Source organism: Octodon degus, unplaced genomic scaffold (assembly GCF_000260255.1).
Source record: "Octodon degus isolate 3935 unplaced genomic scaffold, OctDeg1.0 scaffold00018, whole genome shotgun sequence".
Taxonomy (NCBI): Eukaryota; Metazoa; Chordata; class Mammalia; order Rodentia; family Octodontidae; genus Octodon; species Octodon degus.
The window spans coordinates 2,975,498-2,993,072 of NW_004524594.1; positions in this window are offsets into that span (position 1 = coordinate 2,975,498).

Consider the following 17,575-nt stretch of genomic DNA (forward strand, 5'->3'; position numbering starts at 1 on the left):
GTGTGGACCACGGGTCTATACATGTCCACTTTCCCTTTTCTTGCTGCTTTTATCAAGTTTTTCTGGAGACTTCTGGGCCCACCCCTGCCCTGAGGACTTCTGAATCAGTCTCAGATTTCCACTCTAAAGATGCTCTGAGTCCTCAGCCTGCTTGAGCAATCATCTAGCCTGTGTCTTTCTCTGGCTGGCTAGTTGCCCTCCCACCACCCCCTGAGCTGCCCACAGCAGGAAGGTGGGGTTTGCCAAGCTCAGGTCTGTCTTAGTTATTTCTCTTGTTTCTGGAATAACAACACCATAAAGCAGGAAAGGTTTATTTTGCTTCATAGCTTTGAGGTTTTGGTCCATTCGGCTGGCTCCAAGGCAGGACCACATGGCAGAGGGGCCTGGCAGAGGCAAGCTGCTCACAGCATGGCAGACAGGAAGCAGAGAGCAAAGCAAGGAGGAGCTGGGAGGGAGAGAAACACTTCCAGGTCACACCAACAGGGATCACCTCTGACTAGACTCCACCTCCTAAAAGGAAATCAGCTACGAACCCCATCATTCAGTCACCTTCCAAAAGCCCTATCTAGGTCGACGCTGCAATGCTATCACAAGCTGTTCTGTCCCCAGCCTTAGAGCACCCTGGCAAGGAGCAGGCCATGCATTCTGGGGAATGGAAGGGCAGAAGGAAGTTGGCCTTAGATGGGTGGTGTACCCTGGGCCACATCCCCAGCTCCCCACACCCAGCAGGCTTGTGGCAGCCACCCCATCTGGCACCCAAAGGTATATGGCAGGACAGGCAGTGTGCCATGGGACAGATGGGCACTGGAGGAAACTCAGTACCCCCTGGGACTCCTGTCTAGGGAGGTGAGGTGGGGACAAAGGTGAGGCAGCCAGAGCCCCACCCTGGGATCTGTGGAGCAGAGCCTTTTCCTGGGTGGCCTGGCAGGGTGCACACGGCCTGACTTTGGAACCTGCAGTCTTTGTTTGTTGTGCCCTTTCTGCCTTTGTCTCTGGCTTTCCAGTGCCCGGAGCTGTTTCTGCTTTCTTCTTGCTTGGTTGCCTGAACAGCCCGAGGCTCTAATTGGCCCATTTTCTGCAGAGAAGCGACAGAATCGGTGCCCTGTGTGACCTGTGCGGCCCCCAGCCCTGTGCCCTGGCTGGAAGTGAGGCTGTTGATGGAGCACAAGGTGGACAGAGACAGCTCTCTCTGCAGCAGAAAAGAAAAGGAAAGATGTGGGAGATGTGGGGAAGGAAACAGTGTGGGAGGAGAGAGAGAGAGAGAGAGAGAGAGAGAGAGAGAGAGAGAGAGAGAGAGACAGAGAGAGAGAGAGAGATCACAAAAAAGAAAGTGGAAGCCCTGGAGGAAGAAAGAAGTAGGGAATGGAGGGAGGGAGGAAGGCCAGAGAGAACCTTAGGGAGACAGAGCAGGCGATGGCCTCCAGCCACACAGAGTGACAAGAGTGAGGCTGAGCAGGCAGCCCCTAGCGGGAGGGGGACGGTCTCACAGAAGGTCCCACCTCTCTGACATCTGGGGCCTTCTGGGCCAGAGGAAATGTGGGCTCCCCCAAAGTGTGACCCACAGGGAGTCGCAGGGTGGCACACTGCTGGCAAATGGTCAGACTGGGCACACAGGGTAGGGTGTCTGTATCTCCAGCCACCCTTACTGCCTTGTGGGTTTTCGGTGAGTTCAGGTGGGAGGGGCCTGGCTTGCGTCACAAGTCAGCCATCCTGGGTCACTCACACACGCAGGTCCCTGGTTTATTCCCATGACAAACATTTACCAGCTGGCTCTCTACTCGCTCTGCTCACCACAGGGCTGGGTTCACTGAGGTCCCAAAGTGGAGTGGGGCACAGACTTACCCTACCCACAGGGCAGGGACTCGCTTGCCAATTTTGGCACAGAATCAGAATTCAGGGCTTGTACGTCAAAGCCAGAAAGAGATTTATTAGGCAGAATGTTAAAGTATAGAACCAAGAAAGAGGGGGAGAAATGCCTGGTCGCCCCAAACTGGTCTGTTTATGGAAGCTTGGGGGTGTAAGAGCCAGGGGGGGCGGGTTGGCAGAGGGAGCACAATTGACGGCTCAAAGCCCAAGTCCCGGGCCTGCTTGGTGGCTTTTGGTCTTCAAGGCCCTTGCACATCTTTCCTGGGTCTATGCTCTGATGGTGCAGCAGCTTTCATTAAAAATACAATTTAAAGAATAAGAATTTGTGTGTGACAGGGCCTGGCTATGTATTCCAGCTAGCCTTGAACACACTATGTATCCATCAAACTCATAGCAAACCTGCCTCAGCCTCCCAAGCTCTTCGATGACAGGCGTGTGCCACCACACCTCGTTGAAAAGTACAATTTTAAAACTATAGTTTTTCTTTCTCCTTTCTAATTATCTCCTCTTTGCCTCTGTCTTACCCAGGCCCCTTGCTGGCTCTAAAGAGAAAAGATGAGGGAGATAGGCTTGCTGCCTGCAGAGGCTCTGGCCTCAGGTTGACCTGAGAGGGGCCTTGGAAGCCTTGGGGTAGAGGGGTGGCTGTGGGATCCAAAGCCAAGACCAGGCCAGTTTGTTCCTCAGCATTGTGACTTAACCCTTCTGTTACATCTCCGAACAGACCAGGGAGTACGAGGGACCGTATAGTCAGGATTGTGCTGCAGGGATGACGCCGGGCACAGAAGAGGAAACTGAGGCCTAGAGAGGCTGGGGCTTGGCTGAGGTCCCGCAGCCCGCGGGGGCGGGGGCGTTGCTGCCTCCTGGACTGTGACTCTGAGCCCTGCACCAGGCTGGGAAGGAGAAGCCTGAAGCACGAAGCACGAAGGAGCCACAGTCGTTAATTGCCTGATGAGAACTAATTGGTGGTGGGCGGGGGAGGCGGTCTAACGAGAGGGCCGCTGCTGCGGGCACCTAGTGGCCCAAACCAGCCAGGGGAGGATTCAAGCCGGCTTCGTGACCCAGACCTGAACGCAGCCTGCCAGCCCGCTGCTGGGCCCGACCCAGCCAGGGGCGGGGCCGAGGTCAGCCCGGCCTGCTGAGCTGCTGATTAGCCGGGGCAGAACCCTGCCAGGCCGGGCCTCGGAGGATAATCATCAGCCAGTAATGATGCCCAGCCTGCCCATTACCACGCTCAGCCCCCGGCTGCAGCCTTTCAGAGAGAACGGGATGTGGGCTGAGTTACAGTCACGTTTACCTCCCCCAGCCTGTTGCTCTGCCAAAAACCGGAGGTGCTGTTCTGGGCCTCTGTTTATCTTTTCAGCCCCGTCCTCTGCCTCAGACACCACACACACCCCCGCACCAGCGTGGTCCGGAGGTCCCGGTGCAGAGCCCCTGCTTTTGTTCTGTACCACATGCCAGCCTGCTCCAGGTTCTCGGTGACCACCTCTTCATCCCACAAAGCCCAATGCCACCTTCCTTCTGCGAAGCCCCTGCTACGGTCTGATGTTGGTGGCTTGTGCCCCTCCCCACCCCCAGATCTCTATACTGGAGTCTAATCAGCAGTGCAAAGGTATCAAGAGATGACGGCTCCACCCTGCCACGTGAGGACAGTTAGATGAAGCCAGCCTAGGACAGGCCACCGGAGCCGGGGACACGTTGATCTTGCACTTCCCATCCTGCAGGATGGTAAGCGACGCATACCTGTGTGAATTAAGCATCATGAGGGGTTTTGTTACATAGCATGAATGGACTGAGACAGCCCCTCTGGGCTCTGATCACCCCCTCCTCTGTGCATCTTGCAGCAAGACATCAGCTCCGGATCTTTACCTGTCTCTTTCCTCTTCCCTGACACAAGCCCGTCCTCTCCTCTGTGTCCCCAAGCCTGGTGTGGAGCCAGCACACAGTAGGTGCTCAAGAAACAGTTTCCAGGTTGTGTGAACATGCCAGATTAAATCTGTCACTTTCTGTACCAGGACCTTCCTGGAGGTAGAATGAAATGTCACCCAGCCCAGTGGATGTCTTCAAAAAGGCCAGGCAAAGAACAAAGACAAGCTCTCTCAGGGAGAGCAAGGAGCCCCTGCATGGAAAAGAAGAGTGGCCCGTGCTGGACACGCATACATTAAGGTGGTGGGGGCAGGATGTGAGTGCACGTCTGCATGTGTGCGGATGATGCCACCGAGGCTGGGGGGGGCGTGAGCACGCAGGTGCTCGTGGTCATCATGCAAGTGCATCCTTTGGAGCAGCGGAGGCGTGTCGTTGTGTCCCTGCCTCCTTTGCCTAGGGGCTGCCGGATGGTCTGTGTATGTAGCTCTGTGTGTGTGTGTGTCTCTCTCTCTCTCTTTCTGTGTAGGTGTGATGTTGTGTGGTGTCAAGAATTGGAAGATGAAGTAGGTGGAGAAGAAAAGGCACAACTTTTGACTGTCAAATGCCAAGTACAAAAAGCCAGGACTCCGCTGTCTGCCCACTCCATCCATCATTCGATCGTTCATTCCTTCATTCATTCATTTGCTACTGGAAATTGTCCAGAGGGACAGCTTCCCCGGCTGGCCACCACCCCACCATGCTCAGGACCCCCTGTACCCCTAGATGTAGCCCAGACTGCTGCCCCTATGCCCGCCTCTCCTGTGCCCTGTCCTCTCTCGCTGTGCATCTTCCCCAGCTGAGGAACAGACAGCTCCAGCCAAGTGGATAGAAGAAGCCTCCGGCAACTGGGCTGAACTGGGCTGGGCCCTTCCCTTCGGCAGGGCCTGGCTGCGAGCCTGGACTGGCGGGCTGGTGGGCAGCTAGCAGGCTGCTCCTGCAGCCAGACTGTTGATTGGCTGCAGGTTCCCCAGCCCAGGTCTCTGAATCTCCATCCCACCCAGCTGACACTCAGGGGCTTGGGACCCTCAGGCCTGACCTGACTGACTCTCCACTTTGACCACATGGTGGGTCTAGCTTACAAGCCAGTCACCCAGCAGACCAGATCAGGAGCAAGAAGGCCAGGTGGGGCTGGGATTCAGGCCCTAGTCTAGGGCTCTGGTGAGAGTGCAGGCTGTGTTGAGTTGGAGGAGAATCTGGAAGATCTTCATGGAAGAGGAGGTACTTGGGAGGAGCTCCAAGGAGAGCCACTTGACACAAATGAGGAGGCGTGCTGGGCCTCCAGAGGAGGTGTGCATGTGCAAGGGTGGGGTGTGGGGGCAGGATACGCAGTACTCTCTGGGAAAGAAGAAGAAGCGACCTTTAGCTCTGGGCCCGCAGCTGGCCAGTCCAGGAAAGGCCAAAGCGGTACGGTGAGCCCAGAGGAGGTTCTGTCCAGCCCTGGGATCCCAGCCTCTGAGACCTGCTGTGTGACCACGATCTGTTCATGTCTATTCTCTGAGGGCTCTAACTTGGGTTTATCCCCCTTCCAAGTCCTTGAGTTGTAATCATAGCCCAAAGGCGCATGTTGGCACGTGGATGCTGTGGGGCTTTTGGAGATAATGGGGTTAGAGCAGCTCATGAAGGTGTGGGTCATGGTCCAGGGCTCCAAATCCAACCCTGACCCATGCAGAAGGACCCTGGGCAAGCTCCGTCCTCCTCCCAGACTCAGTTTCCTCATCCATGAAGCAGAGATAACAAGAACACCTCCTTGTCCAGCAAAGTTACCCGAGTTTTGAATGAAACCAAATTAAACCTCCCATGAACCCTGTCTTCCCTTAGCGCATGCGGGTTGTTGGTGCTGACCCCAGGCTGCTCACGATGTCTCGTACAGAGCAGATGCTATGCAAATAGTTGTCTCACTGCGTTGTTCAGGGACAAGTGACAAGAATACAAAGTCTTACATGCTCAGTACAGCAGTGACTTTTTTTTAACTGAATATTGTGATCCAGGGCTGGTGGTGGGAGCTGAATGTAGGGGCCCCAAGGCCTGGCTGGAGGGGTCAAAGCTGTGAACGGCCTGACCACCGCCCCTAAGACTCACACCGTGGCACAGCCCCGTGATCACCACAGCCACAACCGCCTGATTTGGCCCATCTTGCTGTGGACAGGAAGGGGAACTTTGGAGGGAGGTCCTTCTTGGGACCTGACTCTGAGGACCTACAGGCCCCTGAATCTGAGTGACAGTGGGTGGCACCGAGTGGGCCTGGCAGGCATTGTGCTCACAGAAGATGGATATGTGAGGTGCAGCCTTCCAGAGCCCAGTCTCTTGTCCGGAAGAGGATGGCGGATCCCGAGGCCTTCCTGGCTGTGTGGAAGTACAACCCTGCCAAGTCCCTCTTCCTGTCACCCCGACCCATTTCTTCCTTCTGTCCCTTTCTGGCAGCTCTAGCCATGGCTGGGGGTCACAGCCACAGCCAGCCCTTAAGGAGAGGGGACAGGGGCTCTGCTCCAGGTCCCAGGGAGACTCATTCCCACTGCCAACCTTGGCTTCAGGTACATTCAGAAGACACATACCTACCTTCTGGGGGCAGCTGTCAGGGATGGGGACTTGGGACAGCAGCCCTCAAAGAACTGAAGCCTTCCAGGGTGACATTAGGCTTAGGGCCTCCTAGGGCCAACGGCCATCCTCCAGGGGACGCCAGGGACCTAGTTTCTCCCTGAAAGTGAACCCAAGCCTGAGTCCCTCCTCAGGGCCACTCTGCTCAAAGAACTGTTTCTAAATTCAGCCTGGGCAGCTCCAGCTATGTCCCTGTTTCTGGAGGCAGGCAGGGGACCAGGAAGGACCTGCTGTGGCATGGTAGCCAGATCCTTCAAGGTGTCCCCAAGTTCTGAATGCCTCTTGCAGGAATCCTGCACTTTCTGTACACCCCCAGAGGGAAAAAAAGCTGGGTGTCCCCAGGCCTCCCATGGAGAGTGCCCCATGCCCAGGTATCGCTGGCTCTAACACCCACAATGGCCCCTAGAAAGGACTGCTGCTGCTGCCCCCCCCCCCGGCTCACTGAGCGCCAGCCCAGGGTGGCAGCTGTGCTGGGTGCTCGCTGGAGGGGGTGGGGGTGGGGTGCAGGCACTGGGGGTGTGGAAAGAAATAGAAGATGGGGGAGTGGAGGAACCCACACACTTGTTAGAACAATCACTGAGCAGCAGCCCGGCAGAGGGAACACAGTCATCACTACCCTGTCTACACTGAGCAGGCCTCTTCACAAGGCAGGCAGGTATCCAGCAGAAATGGGGGAGGGGCGGGGTGGGTTACAGGAAAGATAGAGCAGGAGGACCAGGCTCTGGGCCTTAGGCCACATGGGTTTGCTGTGTTGCCTTGGGTAAGTCACTTGCCCTCTCTGAACCTTGGCCTTCCCCTTCCTGGAGGTGCCTAGACTAAACCACATCTACTTGGCACTGAGCAAGAGGTGTGACTCCTTGGTCATTATTGGAGCAGACTGGGGTCTGATGACATCACTCCAATAGGCTGACCAGGGTCGGAACTAGAGACCCTGCGAGTAGGGTTCACAAACTCCTCTATTTCGTGTATTCTCCTCCCTAGAATGGGCACATCTGGGTGTCACCCAAAGAGGCAACAGAGAGATGACCTGGCTAGGGCGGGGCTTCTTTGGGGGCTCTCAGGGTTGGGTCTTTTCCTGCTTTGCTTTTATTCATTGTTAGTTGCAGTATTTACTTTTAGGGGATTTTATAAAACAAACACAGAGAGGGCGCCGCATCGGGGCTACATAGTGAGTTCAGGGCCAGCAGGACCCTGTCTCAGAAAACAGACAAACAAAAAAGGAGAGTGTTCCAGGATTATTTGTCTGTTTGTTTGCAGTACTGGGGCCTGAACCCAGAGTTTTCACACTGAGCTACCTTCCCAGCTATCTTTTTATTTGTTACTTTGAGACAAAGTCTCAGTCTCACTAAGTTGCTAAACTGCCAGGCTGGGCTTGAGCTCGCAGTTCTCCTGCCTCAGCCTCTGGGAGAGCAGGGCTTACAGTGGGTCTGGGACAGCTTCACTTTTGTAAGGACTGCATGAGCTTCGGGGTTGGAAGATCACCAGGCTAAAGCACACCCAGGACCCAGGGCAGTGTCCAGCAGGCAGCATGCTCTGCTGGCCGTCAGAGGACCCTGCACGTCTTCCTCTTTTTCTATCTTTGCCATGTTTGCTCCCTGGGGATGCCTGGGTGCCTCATCTTGCCCAGTGGCCTCCTGGGCTCTTCCCTCGGCAGGCTGGCCCAGGGCTAAGCCTGAGGCCCTACCGGGACAGTATGCAATCAGGTAGTTACACGGACAGCATTAAAATCACAGATCCTGGTGCCAACTCAGGTTGCTGCTCCTGGCTGTGTGACCTTGGACAAACAGCTGAGCCTTTCTGTGCTTCTGCCACCTCTTCATCCTGTACCATCATGGTTCACCAGACAGCGTCCACAAGGCCTGTGTCACACTGCGAAGAGCGAGTGCACCTAAGACACTTAGCGCCTAGGAAGCACTTGTCCAGGTTCAAGCCACGCCGGCTGCCGGGCGCCTTCCGTCTGCCCCGCCACGGCAGAGCTGCTCCCCCTACAAGGCCAGCGTCCCTGGGAACTGGAGGAAGAGTGAGAAGCAGCCCTGTGAGCGCATGGTCTAAACGGAAGTTGCGGGGAAAGGTGCCTGACGAGGTGCCAAAAGCCTGGCTAGATGGCATCAGCTGCAGTGGCCTAGGGAGTGTCTCAGATGTGGCTGCTGGCTGAGCAGCCTGGGCACAGGCCAGCATAGAGTAGGCAGCGGGGAGCCCCGGCCACGGTGAGGAGGACCCAGGCCCCAAGGGTCCCGGTCTTCCCTTCCCTCCTCCAGCTCCTTGACAAAATTGTCCGGTGGCACAGGACCCCACAGGTACAGGCAATCTGATGGCATGAACGCCTTTAGGAGAGGTAAGAGCCTTGCTAGGCCCCGTGGTACACTTCTATAATTCTAGGACTTGGGGGGCTGAGGCAGGAAGATCACTGTGAGTTCAAGGCCAACCTAGGCAGCAGAGTGAGCTCAAGGCCAGCCTGAACTACATAGAGAAATCATGCCTCAAAAAATACAAGAAAAGGGGAGATGGCTCAGTGGAATAAGCGCTTCCCTGGCAAGTGCAAGGGCCTGAGTTCAATCCCTGGTTCCACCAAAAAAAAAAAAAAAAAAAAAAAAAGACAAGTGAGAGAAAAAATACAAGAAAAGAAATTCCCTCTGCTAAGTTTATAACTGAGAGCAAAGTAAGCCAGTAGCTGCCCTCTTAGGAGAAAGAGGATCTCAGTTAGCTGGGATGGTGGTTTTCCTCCGTAGGTGGGTCTTTGCATTCCTGGTGAACGTGAGGTTGTGTTTAGAGAGGCTCATGGAATTTAAACCCAAGGATCTTATTTTTCCATTTCATGCTTACTTGTTACACTAAGATAATTTAGCCCATTAAAGTGAAAATCTAATCATTGTGATTTAAAATGCAATTGAGTTATTAGCTTAGATGTGTGGGTTTTAGTTGAAATTTTATGAAGCTTTTGCTCAGTAATAGAATAGCTGGGAGAATTTTAGGCGGGCAGCTCATGCACTTTGCATTTACAACTAACAAGGTGCTCAGGGAGATTCTGTTAAAACAGGAAAATGAGTTAAATAGCAAATCGAATAGATGAATTTAAATATTTTTTGAGATCTATAATGTGCGATCAAAATATATGGTGACATTCAAGTTCTTTAAAAATGGATTATAGTCAGATACAGAGTCACGGAGCCCCTCCAGACCCCTCCCCTTTATTTCCAATGTGTTTATCCCACCATGCCGGCCTCTTTCTGAAGCAGTTCTGGAAGTCCTCTTTCATGAGTGTCTTTATGAGGTGTGTTAAAAAACACAGGGAAGGGCCGGGGAGATAGCTCAGTAAGAATAAGCACTTGCCTGGCAAGCTCAAGGGCCTGAGTTCAATCCCCAGTTCCACCAAAAACACAGGGAATGCTGCTGCTGAGCACAATCTGACAGAAAGACTGACTTGTAAAAATAATCATGGCGCGTCCCCTTCCAACTTCCTCACGGGGTCCGGTGCCGCGTGACTCCCGGCTCTTCAAAGTCAAATGTATTGAATGGATTCAGGACATCAAGGCATCCAGGACAGGCCAACGAAAGACCCTTGTGAAAGAGGACTTCACAAGTGCTTAGGAAATCGGGAGAGTGACAGGGCATGCGTGTTTAAGGCGAAGACTTAGAGCAATGTGGCTTTTACTGTAACACATTTTCTTTCTTAACATCCCTAAAAGTTAAACACTCAGCGCATGTTTTCAATCTCTCCTCACATCCAAAGCCCTCAGAAAAGGGGAGATTACAAAGCGGCCTGGTGCCCAAGAATCGGGTCCAGAAACTTAGCAGTCCTTGAACCCTAAAAATCCTTCCGGGTTCCCCCTGCAGTCACTCAAAACACTTAAGTTACAAATTCAATGTAAACCATTTGAGTTGTGTTTAATTCCTTCTGTTTGTTAGCAGAACCAAATATCCTTCAAGACCTCTCAGCCGTGGTTGCTAAAATTTGCCTGATGTAAACACAGAACGATTTGCCAGTGAGCTGGAAAGCTTCAGAGAGGGCCGGCGCTGCAATTTTGTTTAATAATTGAACTCGAGCTGTTTAGACTCAAAGTAAATCTCCGGGTAATCTTTCTGGGGAAGAACAACTAGGGGCAAAAACATTAGGAAACTCAACTCAGGCTGCAAACTCTAGTTCCAGGTCATGCCTGAAGCTCTGGAAGAACTGCGAGGATCTTCAAGAACTGTCACATCCGTGTCTTCGCGGAGGTCCCACCCCGCAAGCCTCAGAGTCGCGGGCTTTGTGGATTTTGCTTTTTTCTTTAAATGGTGTAAAATGACCTGTGATTTACTTTAAAATATGTTAGGTATAAAATGTGATTTATCCTGTATGTTATTTGAAAATAGCACTGAGGGAGGCCAGAGAGAGGGAAGGGAGGCAAGTACAAGGACCCAAGTTCGATTCCTGGCCCCACATGCCCTGCGGTCTCTCCCTGGATGTAGACGCCTCCCATGCAGCTCCTGAACCAGCTGCCTATAATCCCAGCACTAGGGAGGTTAAGCTAGGAGGATCTCTGTGAGTTTGAGACCAGCCTTTGAGGCTATAAAAGTGAGCACAAGGCTAGCCTGAACTGCATAGTGGGACCCTGTCTCAAAAAAAGAAAATAGCACCGAGGATCAAACCCAAGGCTTCTTACCACTAATCTATGGCCTCAGCCCTTAAAAACTCTTTGGTTTTGTTGTTTTAATTTTGATGCCAGGCATGGTGGCATTGGTCTATAATGCCAGCACTCTGGGAGGCTGAGGAAGGAGGACTGAAAGTTCCAACCCAGCAGGGGAAACTTACTGACTTGGAGACTGTTAGCAGGCAGCCTGGTTCTAAAAGTGGCTCCCAACTAAGTATTACTGGGTTCTGGGATGCTCCCCTACGCCCAAGTTCTTCTCATCTCAAATGAAGAAGAAAATGAAATGAGCTAAAAGCAGTGGACAAGTTTATTCAAGATTGTAAAGGTGAAGAGTAGGGAAGAAACTGGCTCTGCAGAACAAGCTTGGGCCAAGGAAAAGAGGAAAAGCAAGACAGGACAGCCTGGAGAAGGCAGCATGGGCTACCACGAGGAAAACTGCAGAGCGTGTTCTTCTTGCCCTGTGTCCTGTAGCCTGTCCAAATCTCGAGGAAACCCGTGAGAACTTCTACATACAGGCCCAGAGAGGTGGTGCTAGGATCCACGTCTCAGATTCCATGTCAGGTCTATGCTGTCCTACTGAAAACCTGCTCAAGTCCTCCCAAGAGGCCCAGGTGCAGCGCTTGGGAACTGCTCTGTGCTACAGAACAGATTCTTCACGAATCTTTGTAGTTAACAGGTCACACCTACTTCCCCAGTGAGTCTTGCTGCACCCTAATCTCCTATCCCGAGACCCTGTTTAAAACTAAATAAAAAGGGATGGGAATGTGGCTCAGGGATCAAGTCCTGGGTTTAATCCCCAGAACCACCAAGCAGTAAAAATGAATTGTCCTGGTTGGACTTGAGTTGGGGATCCTCCCGCCTCAGCCTCCTTAGGACCTGGGACTAATCGACATTCTAGCATACTGTATCACTGCTGTGCACGTCTCTACTTTGGGCTTGGCTGCCCCGGAGCTCCCAGATGTCCTTCCAGTCTCTGCAGTTGGCATCATCTTTCTGGTCACCTGGTCTGTGCCTGGAAGGCTTCCCCAGCAGGAAGAGCACACGGCCTTCACAAGGCAGGGGGTATGTTTGCCCCCCACCCCCATTGTGGGGAGATAGCAGGAGGTAGAAGGGTGGCAAAAGCAGGCAGATGAAGGATAGTCTTCCAAGGCAATTTATCCACATTTGGATTTCAGGAGCCCAGGACAGGTGGCCGCAGGAAGTGATGTCCCACCACCCTGTTCCCAAGCTCTGAGAACAGTAGTGGCGCTAAGGCCTGCTCAGCCCAGGGCCCCCCACCTTGTCCTACCTAGTTACCCTCAAGGTCAGGTCCCTGAGGGCTTCAGGGAAGGGGTACAGCCTGCAGCCCCTCTTGGTCCTTGGCCCTGACCCTGCCAGTCACACCCACGGGTGGTAGTAATTTGCAGGTCACTGTGTCAAACACCACACTGTCATCAGTCTGATTGGGAACAAGTCCTTTTTATAGATGCAGAGGGTGCTGAGACTTCACCTTGACTTCGTTCCCTCCAGGTGCTGTAAGCAGTCCTTAATATCCAAAGGTACCGTAGCAGACAGGACCCTGAAAAGAACGTGGCTTTGGAGTTAGATAGGCAGAATTCCCTGCCCAGCCTGGGCATAGGCAGGAGCAGGGAGGAGCTCTGGCCTTGCAGGGGCCTATGCTGCCAGCTGTGTTTCCACAGCTGCCGGACCCTGGGCCTTGGTACAGGAGGCCCTGAGCAGGCAGCACCCTGAGGTGGGGCAGGGGCACCGGGGAAGCTGCCGCAAGCCTCCCCCTCCCTGGCTTCCTCCAGGCTGGCAGCTGTCATTAGCGTTCTGCACATAATTGGGCTGTCACCATCCTCTGGTGGGTTTAGGGACTGTGATTATGTGTGCTCAGCCTCCCATTCACAGACTGCTGACTCCTCGGTCCCTGCTGCCAGCCTCCTCGCGGGCCAGCGTGTCCTGCCTCTGCTTGCTGGGCCCAAGCCAGCCCCACCTGGCAAGAGATGGGCTTTGCTCTGCTGCCCTGGCTCAGAGCAGCCAGTGCCAGCCTCTCCTACTGCAGCTGGCAGCCAGGGCCATGGGCTCAGGCATAAGAGAACTCAGCCCAGAGTGGGGTCCAGGGCTAAGGGACACAGACTGAATCTGACCAAACCTTCCGTCTCCCTCCCTTCCCTGGCTCCAGGCTGGGGCTTGCTCAGTCCCTGTGTCGCCATCACCTCAGGGCCCCTATATATGCTATACCCACTGTGTGGAACAGGCTTCCTGCACTCTGGCCTACACTCCTCTTCCTGTCCCTCTGATTAAACTCCACTTCTATGGGCAAGTTTTCTCTGACTCTGTAGAGCCAGCAGATGTACCCATGCCGTGTTCTGAGAGCCCTGGTGGTAGCCACACACAGCTGGTTCACGTCCAGGCGGGGCGAGAGGGACACCTATCCAACCCCAACCAGAATTGAGCCCCCCAAGGCAGGACCTGGGGCAGGTTTTACACCAGCAATGCCCCAGAGCTGGCATTTATTGAGCACTTACTGCATGCCACATACAGGTTGAAATGCTGTAGAGAAATCAACCTATTTAATCCAAGAAATGCCTTGTAATATAATTGTGATTGGCTTGAGAGAGGCCTCTGGGCTTAGTAAAGTGCACTTCTGGGTGAGGCTGGTTGGGCCACAGAGGTGTGATTTTGGACAACACCCTGGTCCCTGCCCCTTCCTTTCTCTCTGCTTCCTAGCTGCCATGGGATGAGTAGTTCTGTTCCACCAGACCCTCCTCCCATGATGCTCCTGCCTTGGAGCAGCTTGCCAGGGACTGGGGCCTCTGAAGCAGGGAGCCACAATAAATCTCTCCTCCTTTGAGCTGTGGGACTTGGAGGTTTTGTTCCAGTGACAGTAACAACCACCACAGGTTCCTGTGAGGAGAGTACAATGTCCATTTTACAGATGAGCAGTGAGGCAAAGGAAGGCAAAGCGACACACCCAAGCTCTGAGCACTGGAGAAAGGATACATGGAGACTTCCCAGAACCCCATCTTCCTAACCATCAACCCCCCTGCCCCGCCCGTGAAAAGCAGCCAACAAGCACTTCTTGGCCATTTCTTCCTTCCTCCTCTATCCACTCAGCAAGTGTTTTTAAATCTCCCCTTGGTAGAAAGCAGTGTGGTAGTGTTTAAATCACACCTCTGTGGCCCAACCAGCCTCACCCAGAAGTCCACTGACAAGCAGCTGGGATGCCTGGTGGCCGGATGCACAGGCCAGCTAGGGCCAGCTAAAGGGCTGTTTCCAGACACGAGTGCTGAGGTCTCTGGGAGGAGCTGAGCCCAGAGCACAGGCTGGTGCAAAAGGAGCGGGTAGGCCCGAAGGTGTCTTGATAAGCATGTCCCCCAGTGAGGACAGCATGGCTAAGCGGGGCTGACAGCGGGGGAGAAAAGTGACCAGGACTTGGGGCTGTGTGTGCTCGGCAATGGAACGCCTGTCATGGTGAGGTCTGTTGGTGTCTTTTTGAGACAGGGTCTCTCTATAGAATGCAGGCTGGCCTTGAGCTCATTGTGTAGCCCAGGCTGGCCAAACTGATGGTGATCCTCCTGCTTCAGCCTCCCAAGTGCTAGGATCACAGGCCTGTGCCATGATGCCAGGCTGAGTCTTCTCTGAAGGGGCTGAGAGGAGGCAGAGAGACAGGAAGAGAGGCAGAGAGTGAAGGCTGCTCCCTCCTGCTGATCCTTGAGCCATCAGTGGGACGCTTGTCAGGGCCGAGTAACCCTGAGTTGTGGTGGTTTTTCTCTTTGTGGAACTGGGGATTGAACTCAGACCCTTGTGCTTGCCAAGGAAGCGCTTATTCTACTGAGCCATCTCCCCAGCCCCAACCCTGAGTTGTTTTAAGTGGCCCCTGGCTGACAGGCAGCAAGGAGCATTGGCCCCGGCCTATAGCTACAGGGCAGGGAAGTTGACCTCAACTGGATGAACAGGAAATGGGGCTCTCCCAGTCTCCCAAGCTCCCCACCTGCAGCAGGAGCCTAAAGCAACCCCAGCTGAGCCTGGGACAAAATCACCCTGGGCCTAGCACATAAGTCTCCAAGTTTTAGGCCGGTTACTGTGTGTACGCATAGAATCCTAACCTCTCTGTGCCAGTTCCACTTTTGGGAAGGCAGAGACAGCCTAAACACTGTTTTGAGCCAGGCCTGCTGGCACACGCTGCAACCCTAGTGAATAGCAGCCTTTGCTGAGTGCTGGAAGCCAGGGGCTCAGCACCAGCAAGGTCATCAGCAAAGTAGCCAGCAGGAGCCTGCAGAGCAGCACCTGCCTGGGTCCTGGGACAGCCACAGAGGGAAGAGGACAAAAACCACCGAGGACAGTCACAGACATTTTTGCCTCAAAGAGCAATCATCACCCACGTTGTGATGAGCAAAAGCCTCCTTTCATCCTGGGATGGAAAACCCAGACAGGGCCTTTTGAGGGTGCCCAGCAGGGGCAGCCATTCTGACGGCTGGCAGAGGAGCGGGCATTACCCATGTCGTTAGGCTGGTTCTTCTGTCTCACCTCAGAGCTCTGGTGACAGCAGAACTGGGTAGGGGTGGGAGAGCACACAGGCCGGGCTGGTCAGCTTTCAGGGATAAAATACTCAAGCCCATAATGTAAACGAGGAAAGGTGGACTTGGCTCGCAGTTCTCAGGATTTAGCTCATGGCTGACTCCAAAGCCAAGCAGGTAGCGTAAATGTGGGGCCTCTAGAGCTCCCCTGCCCTCCCCCGAGTGAAGCCAGGATCACAGCTGTGCACCAGCAAGCCTGGCTCCTCCACACCTAGAAGTAGGCAAGTCCTGCAGTGCCACCTCTCCACGTGTCACCCCCCGGGGGGATATACAGACTCGGGTCCGAATGCTTCCATCAGCCTCTCTCCACTTAGCTCTAGTTTATGCGGGTTTTCTGTCTGAACATACTGAATATGTATTGTTCACTCACAAACACTGAGCCCACGGCCAACAGCACACTCTGCGGCCAGCTCATCGAATCTTCCCTAACACTAGCATTTTCCCTGTCAGGCACCTGGCAGCCTCTCTGTGCTCGGGAACACTTGGTAGCTCCCCAGCATGGGGCTGAAGGGACATCCTAAAAAGCAAAATCACTGAGAACGAGCACAAGCATTCTAACAATGAGGCACTCACTGTAATGACAAAGGACATTCTTTTGCAAGTTCTGAGACGGGAGGATGCGGCAACATGTCCCCTCATCCGACTCCATCGGGAATATGTCCGTGTCCCTAACCTGGCCAGCTTCCTGGTTCCTAGGCAGCCTGTGCTACCTCAGTTTTTCCTGTACGCGGCCCACACTTCCCTGCCCAGAAGGCTTGGTGTAAGCCCTTGGATGGTCCACACCACATGTCTGCTGCAGACCACCAGGAAGATGGTTTTGAACCAGAGCTACGGGGGCTGGTGGCCCTGCTAGAGAAGCTGCTACGGCTGTGTCTAGGTGTCCCCCACCCCAAGCCTCAAGCAGTCATAGTGGGAATTTTTTAAGTTGGCTTGATGGAGACCACTACAAAGTGGCTCTGAGAAGGACTTAAAATAACCAACTGGTGGGCCAGCAAGATAGCTCAGCAGACTAAAGCACCTGCCTAGGCAAGCTTAGGCCAGTGCAGGGACTACGGTTCGATCCCTAGTACAACATGCGGCGCCAGCCCTGCCCCCAGCATGGGCTGAGCTGTCCACACACATAACATAACCAACTGGCTTTCCAGGCTTGTGAGTCTGTCCAAGGGCGAGGCCCCTTGTCTGGAGATGGGCCATGGACTCATAGTAAGTGAACCTCTGGGGCCACTGGTCCAGCTGAGGCCTGTAATGAGAGGTGAGACCCTGAGGCCCCAAAGGACAAGATAAGGCCTGGCTCAGTTTCTCTGATTGCTGGGACAACATATCTGACACCCAAAAGCAAAAAAAGAAAGGTTTACTTAGCTCACGGTTTGTGGAGGTTTCAGTCCATACTCGGCTGGCTCCAAGGCCAAGTGGCACATGGCAGAGGGAAGCTGTTCATGGTGGCAGGAAACAGCAAAACAGCAAGAGCCAAAGCAAGGAGCAGCAGCTGAGGGCCAGCCTCTCTCTCTCTCTCTCCCTTATTGCTGTATTCAGCTTCTCCACACATCCGCCAGGGTGGTGTAGAGCTCACACCCATAAGCCCAGTGCTGGATCATGAATCAATCACCAACTCTAGAAGCTCACCCATGACTGCATGAGGCTTTGGGGGGACAACTGGATGCAAACCAGAACAAAGCCACAGCTAAGGACCCCTGGCTCCAACCCCAATTAACTAGATAAAGACTGTAACTGAAGGCATCTCCTGCTGCTCAGGCCTGCTGAGAAATAACAGTTCTCCTAAATTAGCGTAGTGTGCGGCTTGGAGAAGTCCTTTCATGGACTCCCGAGAGCCTTTACCAGGCCTGCTCAGATTGCAGCCTTTCTTCAGTATTACCCTCTGTTGTTTGATGATCAGATAAATACGGGCCACCCAGAGAAGTCCTTTGTCCTAGCCCACAGAGAATATTGAAGTCTGTTAAAGGGTTGTGATCCTCTTGGAGTCCTAAATTATATGCTTGACCTTTATTCAGGCCTTCTCTG